The 14,713-nt window shown below is 56.0% G+C and overlaps 1 protein-coding gene across 13 annotated transcripts in view; it reads right to left on the reverse strand.

Moving 5' to 3' along the window:
- The window catches only part of Ncor2 (nuclear receptor corepressor 2), a 165,358-nt gene extending 151,657 nt beyond the window's left edge, over window positions 1–13,701 (reverse strand). For 12 of the 13 annotated variants that reach the window (XM_031337990.1, XM_031337993.1, XM_031337999.1 and 9 more), the window contains exon 1: window positions 13,515–13,701. The gene's annotated coding sequence lies outside the window, so the exon portion shown is untranslated. The remainder of the gene's footprint in view (window positions 1–13,514) is intronic. The other variant, XM_031337998.1, reaches the window with a different exon arrangement.
- Window positions 13,702–14,713: the final 1,012 nt, after the last annotated feature.

Below are 14,713 nucleotides of genomic sequence, written 5' to 3' on the forward strand. Positions count from 1 at the left end.
CCTCACCTGCCTCCTCCTGCCTCCTCCCAGCCTCCCCCCTGCCTCCCTCCAGCCTCCACCAGCCTCCCCGGCCTCACCTGCCTCCTTGCCAACGGAGTCCCTAGCAAGATGTAATTCTCTCCTGTTCCCTAGATCCCAGGACATAATGACCACAGATGACCCAGGTCTGGGACAATCACCATCTACGTGGCTGTGTCCCCAGTTCTAGGCAAGCACTGGCTCAGTACAAGCTTCTTTGGTTATAACAAGGGACATGACCAGGCAGCAGTCAAAACTACCTCCACCCTCCATTTGAGGGTGGGAAATACAATAGCTAAGCAAAGGGAAGGTGCTGTGTAACTGGGCTGGACCTCCCTGTCGCCAATGACATAGGATATTGCCCCTCACCTCCTCCAGCCCTGGTCTCCAGTTTCTTTATCATGAAGACCCTCTGCACACATTGGTGAGATACCCCCCCCAAGTCACATGCTCCAGCTGACTCTCACCCTAAGTCTCATCTCCAGCCTTAGCTCCCCTTGGTCCTTTGACAAAACACACAGCTTCCAAAACTCAGCATCATTTGGGGGCTGTTGTTCCGCTTAGAAAGACTCCAAAATAAGCATCCTGGAGCCTCAGGGGAACTCGCGGGACCACACCCACGGGCTCTGAACTCTAGCATCTAATTCTGGGGTCCAAGTAACGCAGCCTCTCCGCTCCCACAAGGCACACAGGGCATGCCCAGATCTGCCCCCTCCTATGACGTACGCCCATCCCCGTGAACACAGTCTGGCCTTTTATGAGAATGGGATTCAGGTAGAGACCATCCCTGTAGACCTCCCCCCAGGATAACGAATTAACTAGCAATCCACATTCCTCAGTAACTAACTCTTGGAGATTTGGGGTTCTGTTTTTGGTCCAGTCATGAGACTGACCAGGGGCACAGGAAGTTCCTCCCTATGGAAAGCCGTGCCCCACCCCCATCTACATAGCTGAGGCCGAGAACAAAAGCGAGCACCAACCGAGCCTGTACCGACTGTGAAGCCTCCAGGTATCACCAGGCCAGGTCACGGAACTCTGTGGTGAGCCATAGCTGGGCATCAGCATCAGGCGCATACGTGTGGGGCTTCCAGAACAAATACAGACAGGAAGGAGGACTGCAGAGGCTGTTAGCCAGGGGAGGTGGGGTCTCACAGCCACCCAAAGATACCCTGACCCTTGGACCATCAGGGAACCAGGACCCCTATGGCAGTACCAAAGGGACAGAATGACAACAGCCAGTCAGGCTGACCCAGGTCCCTGTGAAACACTCCTGCTTCAAAGCCTTTTTCTGTCACCTTCTGGCCAGAAAACAGAGGAAGCGCTGGCCCTCTGATGCCCAAGACCCTCCCAAAGCAGCGACTTATCAGCTTCCCCTGCCCCAAGATCAACTACGCCCCGACCCGTGCCAGCACCTTTCTCCTGGCTATACACACCTATGTTTCCCAAACCCCCAGACGTACTCTTCCAGCACCCAGATGCCCAGACAAGGGACTCAGCGCACAGAGAGGGGCAGCACAAACCTGAAGGTCACACAGCAAACCTGCAGTACAGTCCCTGCCTTGGTCTTCCCACAACGCTGTGACAAGGACAATAGCAGAACCCAGGTGCCAGGGACACAGTAGGGTGGGAGGGGGGATACAGTGGGGGAAATGCAGCTTCCTGTCAATGCTGCAGCTGCTATTTATAACTGGCAAGGAGAAGCCAAGATAGCAGGGTCAACCTCCCACTCTGCAGAGGCAGCCAAAGCTGTGGACGGAGCCTTGGAGGGTGGCCCTGAAGGAACGAGCAAGCTGCAGTGACCAGAAGGTATGGGGGCAGGGACTGTTTCCAGCAGTCAAAGGTAAGGGCCTCAAGGACAGACAAGTTCCTGCTCAGGCTACCTGCCACCCAGACTAGGACATAAGAGTAACAGTACTGTGTGCCTCAGTTTCCCTATCTGAAAAATGGGGGACTGGGCACTCTGATGACCAAGGCTTAGAAGGGGCCAGTCCAGGACAACCAGCTGTGACTCTAGGGTAGAGTGAACCTCTGGCACAGGCTACCCACAGCTGTCACACCAGTGTGCACACCTGTCCCCCAGGGCCAGGCAGAGGCAGGCTAGTGGATGCAAAGACAACATCCACCCATGTACATGCCATACTGTTAAAGGCGGCTGCCGACTTGACAGATCCAGGTGCTGAGGTTCGTTGGTCCCTAGGCCTGCTCCACAACAGCCCAGAGCAGTCGCGGCCTCAGAGAAAGAGCTGGCCTGGTCTAGAGCACTGCAATCCAGAGAAAGGTTACCAAACGTGCAGACAGATGGGAGACTCAGATCTCTGACAGTCCTGGGGCGGATGCCCTGTTCCTACCGTGTATCCTCATCATTCAAGAACTTGGGGTGTAGCTGGGATGACACACTGTATCGAGACAGCCTCATACATCAGAGGACAGCACAGACCAAGCCCAGGATGTTAAATTACACCCTCACTCAGCCGGGCAAAGGTGTTAGGTGCTGACAAGCCAGGAAAGAGCCCTCGGGACAGGCAACGAGGCAGCAAAGCTGGAGATGCCCCAGTGGGAAGCACCGCCAGCAGAGTGTGTGCAAAGGCCCTGGGGTGGAAGAACACATAAGGAGGAGCAGCCAAGGTCAACATGGCAGGCACGGAGGAAGCAAGGAGCGGGGGCAGCAAGCAGCTGCATAGGCCCTGCCAGCCAGGCCTGGCTCTGCCACTGGGCCAGCTGGCTCAATCAATCTGACTCGGTTTTGTCTGAGTGTGGGTGGGTGTGTACGCACGCATGTGGAGGTCAGAGGACAAGTGCTGGTCAGATCCTGCCTAACCCTAGGTTTTTGGGTTTCGTTTTTTTGAGACGGGGTCTCACACTGCGGCAATGGGCCCTTCCAATTGGGTTAAGCTAGCATACCAGCAAGTCCCAGGGATCTTGTCTCTGCCTCACAAACACTGGGATTAGAGCCGTGTTTCTCTACCTTTCTTATGTTGTATCCCTTGAATACCTCATGTTGTAGTGGACCCTCCCCACCTCACCATAAAATTATTTCATTGCTACATAACAGTAATTTTGCTACTGTTATGAATTATAACAGAAGTATCTGTCTTTTCCATTGGTAAACACCACCACCCTACCACCCCACCACCCCACCCCCGTGAAAGCAGCATTCAAACCCCCAAAGGAGTCATGATTCATGACTCACAGGTTGAGAACCACTGGAGGCTCCCTTGTCCATGCCAGCTTTTTACATAGGTCCTAAGGATCGAAATCAGGTCTTCCTGCTCACACTTGGGCAAACACTACTAACAGAGCCATCTCCCTAGCCCCAGGTATTTTGCTTTTTTGTCTTTTTATGTGTGTTCATGTATAGGGAGCATGGGCACGGCATGAGTGCTTAAGCCTAAGGACAGTTCTGTGGAGTGAGTTCTCTTCTTCCACATCTCTATGGGTTCCAGGGATCAAACTCAAGTCACCAGGCTTGTCATAGCAAGCACCCTTACCTGCTAAGCCACCTCACTGGCCACGAGTGTGTGTGTGTGTGTGTGTGTGTGTGTGTGTGTGTGTGTGTGTGTAAGCAGGATGTCATCATGCAGCCCAGACTGATCTTGAATTTCTGATCCTTCTGCCTCAGCTTTCCAGCACAGATTCCCAGCATGCACCACTGCACCCAGCATGGCTGGGTTTTTTAAGGTATCCTATGGTGTGGATGGGCTAGGGCCACTGCTGAGAAACAATCCACTTCCCAGAGTGACTCTGGCAAGGAGTGTCCCAAGGGCTCCAATTCTTGATGCTTTTGGAGCCGGAAGTCCAAGTTCAAAGGCAGGGCTGGTCCTTCTGGGGATTCCATGAAAACTCATCCTTAGCCTTCCATGTTCCCAGTGGCTTGTGGTCCATGGCAGCGCCGCCTCTGCCTCTGCCTCTGCCTCTGCCTCTGTCTCATCTCTTCTGTCCATCCTGTCAGCCCCTCTTAAGAGGACACCACTGCATTCGGGGAACGCCCCACCACAGCGCGACTTCAGCCTAAATACTGATGACCATAGTAACTTCTCACTGCTGAAGGTCATATCCTAGGGTCCTCTGAAAGAGGACTTCAGTAGGAAGGAGACTCTGACCAACCCATGCCAGGACCTGGTCCAGGCACAGAAAACAGGTGGAGATAGCAAAGGTGGACCAGGTAAGTTTGAAGACACCACTTCAGCCTCCCAAGGCTCAATGGGGACCACCCAAGAGCCACTATGCTTGTTGGGCTCAGAGGACCCTCAGAGTCTCCAAGACTAACGCCCGAAGCCAACTTAGCTCTCCCACAGCAGGCTGGCACCATCAGCCCAGTGAATGCCAGGCAGGTTGCTATGGCCATGGAGACACCAGCCACTCAGGGATTCTCTCAGGATGACACACTGGACCCTGCGGAAGCCAGCATGAAGACAGATGGGCCTGAGACATCTCTAGGCCTAGCCTCTGAGACTTAAGACTTAAAGCCCCCAATAGAGGACCTCTATACACAAGACCACAGGGCAAACTCCGGCCCTGTGTAAGGCAGGTTCTACCCACAAGGGTAGGCAGCAGAACAACAAGCCTCCAAGGAAGTAAGCGAGACGAAGATTCAGGAGGTGGGGAGCACGTGTGGGGTCATCTCATGTCCCTCTACCTGCCTCAAGGGAAGGGGCTGTGAGCTAGGTGACACCAGGCTCCAGGGGTAGAGAAAGGGGTCTGAGGGAAGCTAGTGCAAACCAGCGCCCGCCGGAGCCCCACACTAAACAAAAGTCCAGACTAAAGTAAGGGGGTCCCTGGCTCAGAGCTAGGGACGCTGTCCCCCCTGAGGACAGCCATGGGATTCACACGTGAGCCTGGGCCTAGAGCAGCTAGGTCAAGGCTGCAGGGTGAGTGAGCCCCCTGGCTCCTTTTGCCCCTTCATACCCTGCAGAGTCACCCCTCTGCTCTGAGTCCATGCCAGCCACACGGGCCTGTCCAGACCTAGGCTTGGATAGATTTCCTCAAGGGTCCAAAGCACACACAAGTCACAGAAAACAAAATGCACCCAAAGACAGAAGGCGGGCCCAGCTGCCAGCCCCAGGACAATTGGACAACTGGCCTGAGGGGTAAGGCGAAAGGGGACACAGACTAATCCTCTGGCCACCTGCACAGTAGACACTGACCCCAGGGCCACCTGCCAAGGAGCAATTAACCCAGGAGGCCACCCAAGCCAAGAGACTGACCCCAGGACTACTTTCCCAAGAGAGATTGACTGCGGAACCCATCTAGGCCAGGAGACTGATCCCTAGCTGGAATGTCCCCACCACCACCCACAAAGAGTCCCACACCAGTCCCAGCCAAGCTCCAGCAACCCCCTGGAGCTCTCACCCATCTCCCTTCCCAATCCAGTGCTACCTGAGTGGGTCAGAGGAAGCAGAGACATCTTAAAGCATCCGGGCAGGGCTCCAGGGTCCCTGGCCACCACAAGGTGACATCCTACCACCCCAGGGCACATTATTCTTTGGGCTCTAGAAACCCCTCCGATTCATTCTGTTAATCGCTAGAGGCAGACCGGTGCCCACAGGTACTCATTCAAAGTTGATCTTGCTAAGCCACGCCCCAATCAGCCTCGGTTTCCCCCAAGGAACATCCATGGAAAGAGCACCACTCCCCACCACCACACTCAGGGACACAAGACACCCCACACAGCACCTGCCTCCTGGACCTCAGCACTGAGGTAATTCCTTTTTTCTTTTTTTTTTTTTTTTGGTTTTTTTGAGACAGGGTTTCTCTGTGTAGCCCTGGCTGTCCTGGAACTCACTCTGTAGACCAGACTGGCCTCAAACTCAGAGATCCACCTGCCTCCGCCTCCCAAGTGCTGGGATTAAAGGCGTGCGCCACTACCGCCCGGCTGAGGTAATTCTTAAGAATCCGATTCCCACGATAAGATAAATTCAACGCTAAAAGCCAAGACAAAGGAATCTGGACCCAGGGTGACACGGGTAAAAAACCCAAACACAGACCCATGCATGACTCACAGAGCTCCTAAGCCACCAAAGCCGAAGGGAAAACAGGACAAAAAGCTGGTGAGAATTCTGAAGAAAACTACAGACATCAAATCACCCAGAAAGCACCCGGCGCTCAACACAGGGCGCCAGCATTTAAGAAACAAATGAATGGTGCCCAAAGTCGGCCACCTCGTCTTCCCACCAAACTCAACAGTCGGGCATAGCCACTGGCCCAGGGCAGAAGCAGGGGTCTTGGGAGCGCTCAACATGACCTCCAGAGCCCTGTCCAGGGCCTAAGTCGTCAAATACAAAAATCCGCATAGGCTACAAGAAGGCAAAGTGGGACTACGTATGGTCTTAGGGACCTCTCCCAACACGCTCTGCTCTGCCTGTGTAGACGAGACTTTCAGAGCCAGGTCCATGGACCCTTGAAGGCTATATTCCATAGAATCGAATCGTTGTTTTGTTTTTTAAATGCAGGCCAGGCATAATGGCAGATGCCCTTAATCCCAGTACTAAAGAGGCAGACTTCTGAAATCAAGACCAGCCAGGGCTACATAGTGAGAAGCAGAGGGAGCATTCTTGAGGGGCAGGGGGATGATCACACCAGCCCAGGCTCCCACAGCAAGCAGTGGATGGCACCGTAAGAACCCTGGAGTATCGCCGGGCGGTGGTGGCACACGTCTATAATCCCAGCAGTTGCGAGGCAGAGGCAGGTGGATCTCTGAGTTCGAGGCCAGCCTGATCTACAGAGTGAGTTCCAGGACAGCCAGGGCTACACAGAGAAACCCTGTCTTGGAAAAACCAAAAAAGAAAGAAAGAAAAAAAAAAGAACCCTGGAGTTAAGTATTCTTGTGTACCAGAACATCAGGACGTGGCAATCAGTGTACAATAGAATCACATATACGATGGGACGCCACGGACACAGGAAGAGTGGCTCGTGCTCACAGTGCCTGCGCACACCCAGCCTGGCTGCTTCGGGGATAAAACCCAAGGGAGCCGCAAAGCCGTCCCCACCTCCACACTCCCGCTGTCTTCCCTCCTCCTATACAGGCTTTCTAGGAAGCCAGGAGCCTTCTGCAGCTCAGAAAGCGTTCCTTCTTGTTGCCGTGTACCTTTTTAAGTGAACAACAGCTCTGTGTGAACAGGTGGCCAGCTGTGGTGACACGTGCCTATCATCTCAGCACTCACAAGCCGGAGACAGGATTGCCGAGAGCTCTGGGCCAGCCTGAGTGAGACCTTGTGGTGGTTTCAGTGAGAATGGCACCCATAAACTCGTATGGTTAAATGCTTGCTCCCCAGTTAGTGGAACTGCGTGGGAAGAACCAAGAGGTATGGCCTTGTTAGAGGAAGTATGTCACTGGGAGTGAGCTTTGAGATTTCAAAAGCCCATGGTGGGCCCCTGTCTTTCTCTCTCTCTCTCCCTCCCTCCCTTCCTCCCTCTCTGCCTGTTGCCCACAGGATCAGGAATGTAAAGTTTTCAGCCACTGTTCTAGTCCCATTCCTGTCTGGTTCCTACCAAGATGGTATGGGACTAACCTTCAGAAACTATAGGCAAGCCCCAAATCAAATACTTTCTTTCACGAGAGGTGTCTTGGACATTGTATCTCTACACAGAGACAAAGCACTAAGAAAGACCCTGCCCTGCTCCCCTACAAGAAAAACATTAAAAAAAAAAAAAAAAGATGTCCATGGTATATTAATTCATAGCAAAGAAAGGAAGTTTCACTTATAGGAGGCAGGTCCTCCCCAGAGGATCAGGGAAATGCAGACATATCAGGACCCAGCTGAATCAGCGGCTACTATGTCAACATGTGCCACCCAGTGCATAGAGACAAATCCACCTATACATGGCTCATACCAGCTGCCTGCTAAGCCTGGGAAAGGGGAAATAAGGGGGTGCTGGGACTTTGGCCTCGAAGGGATGCCAGACTCACAGCTACGGTCCAAGTCTGTGCACAGACATCACCACCTGCCAGAGTGTCAGACTCTCCAGCCACATTGCCCATGGGCCTGTGGCTCCCCTCCCCCGCCACAACTCCCTCCCCCAGGGCTTCTCACTTCTATGGTAATTAATGACTACGTTTGGCAGAGTTCTCAGCAATTCTGGAGGCTGAGGCAGAAAGGACTCCAGTAAAAGGTAAAAAGAAGACTTAGCGTATGGCTCAGTTGAGAGAGAATGTACCCAGCATGCACAAGGCCCTGGACGCAATCCTAAGGACTACAAACCCAGGAGCAACAGTTACAATGGTCCCAGTCCTGAGTACCACCACCACCACCACCACCTCACTCACTGCAAAGGCGCAAAGCAGGAGATGCCTTAGAACATTCCCTCTACAACTAACTTCCCAGTGGCTGCACATACAGCAGCAGAGGCTGCTGGGAAAATGAGGTCATGAGGTGGGTGCCAAAGCCATAGGGCAGAGGACCTGGGAACCACGGGAATATGGAGCCATGCCCAGGACAGGTAGACCTTCAGGATAGCGTGGAGCACGGAAAAGACCACAGAACGGGAGGAATGCAAAGCTCAGTGCCAACTTTGCTCCTACATCCAAAGCCACTGCGCACGGGGCAACCAGGCAGCCGCTGAAGCTGTGTAAGTGAACTAAAATTAAATAAAGCCACCTGCTCAGGAGCTTGGAGCTCTGGACACCGTTGGAGAGAGGAACACAGGAAGTCACAGTACGGTCTTTCCAAAACACCCCCGAAGCAACCCAACTGTCAGAGTTACAGAGGGAGGGGAAACCCCCCAAACACACCAGAGGGCAGCATTCCCACCTTTAGCCTTTAGCCCATTCCCATCCTCCAAGCTGCTATTGATCTCCAAGCAGGTGGATTACAGGTGGGAGGGGAAACTTCAGCTCCCAGAGCAAAGAGAAGCAGCTGAGCCATGAGTCACCAACCAGAGAGAGGGGAGGAGCCCTCAGCCTCCAGAAGACAAGCCCCAACCTGGGGTCAAGGGAAGGGACTAGGCCAGCCATTCACTTGGAGAGCGGACCAGGCAGTCTTCAGGAGGGAGGATTCCTAACTAGGAATATAGAGCTTAGTGGCGCCCAAGGCCATAATGGAACCCCAGTACTTCAAAAGAAAAAAATTTTATAGGGAAAAAAAAGACGAGAGAAACGTATCCTGTCTGACCACACAGCAAATGCAAGGACGTGAGTCCCCATGATGAACTCTTCAGTCAGGTCTTTGCTCTCCATGGGGAAGCTACATGTTGGACTTGTGATGTGAATTACCCAAGCAGCGGTGGCAGCAGCAATGGTGGTGGCCCCATCTCACAGATAAGCAAACTAAGGCTTAGAGAGAGAGATTAAGTAACCTCCCTGGAACCGACCAACGTGATGCTGTGGTCCTGAGGACCAAGCCCCTAGAGATCCCAGTGGTGAAGGGCAGGATTCCAACTTAACAGGTGAGCCCCACAGGTCCTCTTTAGAGGTACCAGCCTGGGCACACTGCTTGTCAACCAGACGTTTGGCAGCTTTACAGTGCTAGGCTAATCAACCACCAGCTCAGACACAGTGGGTCAGGCAGGCAATCTGTCCCATGCCATGCTCCCCGTGATTCTTGAGGTATCTATGAACCACAAGGTCATGACCAGCCAGGGGCCCATGAGCAAGGCAATGTGGGGTGCCTGAACTCTGCTCTAACCTAGAGGTGTCACTAGGAGAAATCTCTCTTCACTCACTGCCACCACTGACTGGCACACAGTCCCCCTGTGACCTTGGGCAACTGCCCCTTCTGACCTGTGTCGATCTCAGGAGCAAAGGCTGAGCGAGGGCCTCTCCAACCACAGGTTAGGTGTCCCCAGCTAGATTCCCCAGGGAGACTCGAGCAGAGCACTCCAGGCTTTGGGGCTCCCTGCTTGCAGCTTTATGCCCTGTTAGACACCATGCTAAATAATTCAAACCCCTGTTTTCATTTCAAAATAAACACAGCACTGTCGCCAAGGCAGATGCCAAAAATTTGCATGAATGTTTTGAGATAAAATGAGACTTCAAAGAAATGCCAGCCTGCCGCTGGCACCGCCCCCTCTCCAAACCCTGGGAGAACAAGTTCCCAGTCTCTTGAGCTGCCCTCCCCCACAGCCCTGCAAAGATGGGCAGGTGCCAACCCCATGAGAAAGGTCAGTTCCTGCTCCCTTCCTAGCAGCCGAGGCTGTCTTCTGTGCGATCCATGAACAACCCAGGTGTTAGCCCCAGCTTCCAAGCCGAGTCTCCAAAACCTCCCAGGGCCTCCGTGACACCATCTATAAAATAGGACAGTCACGTCCCCGCAGCCCACCTCAAAAATGGACCAGTAGATTTATGCCCAGTGCACACACGAAGGTACTTTCTGAACGCTGGCACACACAATTAAATGTTTTCTGAGGTCGGCCTGCACACAGTAAGTGCTTTCTGAATGATGGCACACACTGTCAGCGTTTTTTTTTTTTCCTGGATGTCACCGTTTGGCTACTGCAGTGCAGATCTGCTAACTCAGAGAACCGGATTCACCTGGCATGCCATAAAGTGGATTTCCCATCTGTCATCGTCCCTTAAGGAGGCTCACCTGACCCTTCCCAAGCTTCTCATCCTCCCCAGAGAGGTGGGTCTTCTAAGCCACCCACTCCTCTTGGCTTTGTGTAGCCCCGCCTTCCCCAGACAGCTAGCTGCCTGCCTGCTTGCCTACACACACACACACACACACACACACACACACACACACCATCATCCCCTGGGCAGGAATCACCAGCTCCCGAAAGCTGCCACCCTTGCAGGAAACTGTCCCCGAGGTATCACCTGGGGAGGCTGCTATATGGTATTGGAGACACGAACAGGAAACAGAGCAGAGAGAAAAACACAAGAGAAAAAAACAGAGCCAGCCCCTGGTGATAAGCATTTGGGAAGCTCCCGCTGGATCAATCTCCTCTTTTAACTGGGTGGTAGGAGGTGCCACCCCCCATCTCAGAGGGTTAACGCAGGGCTCTCCACCACCAGTTTTGGGTGGGACCCAGCCAGAAACAACGAGTTCATTTCCAGCCAGGAATCCGGGGTCCCTGTGGAGAGGGGGGCTGCGGAGTGGTAAGCACCTGCTGGCCCAGAACAATTCCAGATCCAGCTGTAGGGCAGCTCAGTTCCTGTTTGCAGAGCTAGGAAACCTTTGGGAGGTAGCCTGAGTATTCACTGGGAGAAAAGAAGGGATTAAGCCATGAACCCTCACCAAGGGGGGAGGGGCACAGCCCCAGGAGGGGTCTCCATCCCTCACCAGGGCCTGACAGCCACATTACCACCGACATGGGTTTATCAATAGTATTGATTTCCCCGGCAAGCGTAAATAGCTCCGTGGGAAGAGGCTATGTCTGGCCCCTCACTCCCACCCCCACGTCTGGACTAGAACACCGCAGGCTCCCCTGGCACCCCAAAGAAACAGCGGTAAATTTCCAAACAGGGACACGGAGTGCAGGGAAGCTAGGCAGTACCCGAAATGCCCTCACCACCCCCTCCACCACTCACTGCAGCTCAGCTGGCTGCCAACTCCGTGTTTGCCTGTGCTCAATGGGCTGAGGCCTGATCCTCCTCCATCCTGAGGGCCTCCTCCATCAGACCCTCCCAGCTCCCAAAGGTGGGGCAGACACTCGTGGGTTTCCCCAATCCCATGACAGAGCAAGGATGAGCATCCGGAAATAACAGTAGTCATAGTAACCTATCTAAGGACCCTCTGCACAGACTCGGTTCGCAGAAGCGCCCCAGACCTGGGAACTGTTTTTACCCTCACTCTGCAGAAGAGAAGCCCATAAGCACAGACAGGGGAAGTCATCTGCCCCACCCCCACCCCCCAACCTTATCAGTCAGCCACCCAAGATTCGAACCCAGGAGCTGGGCTGCAGAACCAACCAGAACGCTTAGGCCTCTAGCCACCTCGCCTCCTTCTGACTATTCTGCCCCCTCCTCTACAATTAAAAAGAAAAAGAGGCCACCCACGAAGTCCCCAGCAGTGGCCTGAGATGCACCCCCTACACGCGCCTGGCCTCAGAGCCTCTTTCATCAAAGCAGCCGCAGGGACCAGAGCTGGATTCAAAAGGGCAAAGTCAAGGCCACCCTAACACTGCCCACAGAGCCCCCCGGGGATCCTACGCCTCCCACTCCTACCTCCCCTCTCACACATCCCTCCACCAAATCTGCAAAGAGGGAGGAAAAAAAAAAAACGTAATCGTAATAAAACCAGTTCTCACCAACAGGGGGGAGGAGAAGGAGAGGAAGGGAGGAGGCTGAGAGCGAACGGATCCGCCCCCGCTGCCTGCACCAGACTCTCGGGGAGGGCGCGCGCACGCCGGCGGGTGGACCTAGCTGTGCGAATAAAGCTACAATGTAAAGATTATTCAGCCGCTGCTGCTGGGCGCCTCCAGCTCTAGAGGCCCGAGGGACCGCCTGTCTGGACGCCCGCCTCGCTCTCCTCCCTCAAGGTCGGGAGGGGAGGCCGCTTCCCACGCGCGTCCGGGGGGTGCTGGGGCTCCCGGCTGCCCCGCTAGGCTCGGATCTGCAACTTCCCAAACTAGTGGCATCCGAAGTATCCGCACGGCCAGGGGGAGGGAACAGAAGGAGGCGGCGCCGCGTCACCGGAGGGGGGGCGCGGCCGCCCACGGGGTCCTTGGGTCCCCAGAATGCGCCACCCCCGAGGGGGTCTCAGATCCTGGCCTGTGCCACCTCAGATCCTGGCCTGTGCTTCCCCGGGGGAAGCAGCCGGGAGGGGGGGTCCCAAGTCCGAGAGCTGCGCCGCCCACCCCCTGAGAATCCCGTTCCTCAGACTGCGCCACAAACAGAAGGTCCACGAGTCCTGGCCCTCTCCAAAACAAGAGTACATCAGGCAGTCCTCAAGCTGCGCCACCCGGCTGCAGGATTCCCGAGGCCTGGCCTTCAAAACACTGCAGGGTACCTGGGTCCTAGCCCCAACTGCCCGAGGGCTGCCGGGTCCTGACCTGAACCACCCCCGGGAGAGTCTCTAGGTCCTGGCCTGCACCTCCCTGCAGGGTTCCCGGGTCTTAGCTGGTGCCATCTCAGAAGGTCCCTGGGTCCTGGCTTGTACCACCCTGAAGAGTCCCCAGGTCCCGGGCTGCTTCATCCCACAGGGTCCCTGGTCCCGGCCTGCATCTCCCTGCAGGGTTCCCCAGTCCTCAGGCTGTGCCACCCTACATGGTCCCCAGGTCTTCAGGCTGCGCCACTCAAGAGGTACCCGGTTCCTGGCCTGTACTGCCTAGAGAGTCCCCGGTTCTCGGCCTGTTCCATCCCGCAAGGTCCCCGATTCTCGGCCTGCTCCACCCCGCAGGTCCCTAAATCTTGGTCTGCTCCATCCTGCAAGGGTCCCGGGTGCCGGGGTCGCGGCCTGCACCGCCCTGCAAGGTCCCGAGAGTTCCCGAAGTTCCCGCGCCCCCGCGCGCTCCCCGCCGCGCCGCCCGTCCCCTCGGGGGCGCCAACTCCGCCGCGTGCGCCGCCCCGGCCCGGAAGCCACCCGCTCCCCGCCGCCCTCCGCGCACTCGGCCCGACTCACCTCGCCGGCGGCGGCACCGGGCGCTGGCGCCGGGTTACGGCGCCGATCGGGCTCGAGGACGCGGCGGGGTCCGGGCTGGGAGCCTGCGGTCTCCGCCCGCCGCGCTACGACGCGGGGCCCGGGCGCGCGGGCCGCTGCGGGGCGCGCATGGCGGGCGCGGGCGGCTGGCGCGGGGACGGGGATGCGGCCCGGCCTGCGCTGCCCGCGGCTCCGCTCCTGGCGGCGAGGGGCGGGGCGAGGGGCGGGGCCTCGTGGAAGCCCGCCCCTGCCGCCTTAAAGGGCCCACATGCACGCCTTCCAGGCCTGCGCACCCCGCCGCCGTGCGCGCACCCCGAGCTGCGTTTTTGTTTTTTTTTTTTTTTTCGCCCGAAGAAGGCGGAGCAAATGCCTCCCCGCCCCCTCCTCCTCCTGGAACCCCAGAGACTTCACGGGAATCGCGTTTCAGCTATTAAATTATAACTCAGGAGTGTCCAGGGGATGCGGAGACGACGCCCCGGGAGGGCCACCCACGGAGACCTCAGAGTCGCACGCAGATGCTCAGCGACGCGCTCGGGCCTCGCCTGGGAGACTAGCCCTTGGGGAAAGGCTTTGCGGACCACAGCCAGTGACGAGCTGGTTCAAAGACTGGAATGTAAGATCCTGGAGAGGCCCACGCGAGTTTCACCCGGGCCCCCTGATGTCTAAAGTGAACAGCCATTGGGAATTTTCCAGGACGCGTGTCTAGGCTGCGCACGGAGCCCGTGGCCCACCCTTGGACACCCAACCTGGACCACTCAGCCGCAGTAGGAGCTCGCCCACTAGCACTAGGGCTCATTGTCACGCCCCATAGTGGGCCCTCACTGCCTTAGATCTTTACAGCAGCCAAGCCAGGGAACCCAGCCCTGCAGCCACCGCCTCCCTCCTCTTCTGCTTCCCTAGACGCGTTGGAGAGTTTGATTTTTTTTTTTAATTTAACTTTCCTTTTTTGGAGTGAAGTCTCAGCAGATTCGGTTCTGCCAACAAGAGAGCCCCTAGGGAGCGGGAGAATGGCTGCGGCGGGAGTGCGGTTGCCAGGGCAAGAGCCTCTTCCTCAGGGGTACTGGGTTCCTGCACCCATGCAGCGGCTTCCCTCTCCCCACCCCCGAGCTTTGAACCGGGGCGAGGGGCAGATGGTGGAGGGGGAACTGAGTCCAAGAGTGGAAAAAAAAAAGGAAGTGTAC

This window comes from Mastomys coucha, unplaced genomic scaffold, assembly GCF_008632895.1.
Source record: "Mastomys coucha isolate ucsf_1 unplaced genomic scaffold, UCSF_Mcou_1 pScaffold22, whole genome shotgun sequence".
NCBI lineage: Eukaryota > Metazoa > Chordata > Mammalia > Rodentia > Muridae > Mastomys > Mastomys coucha.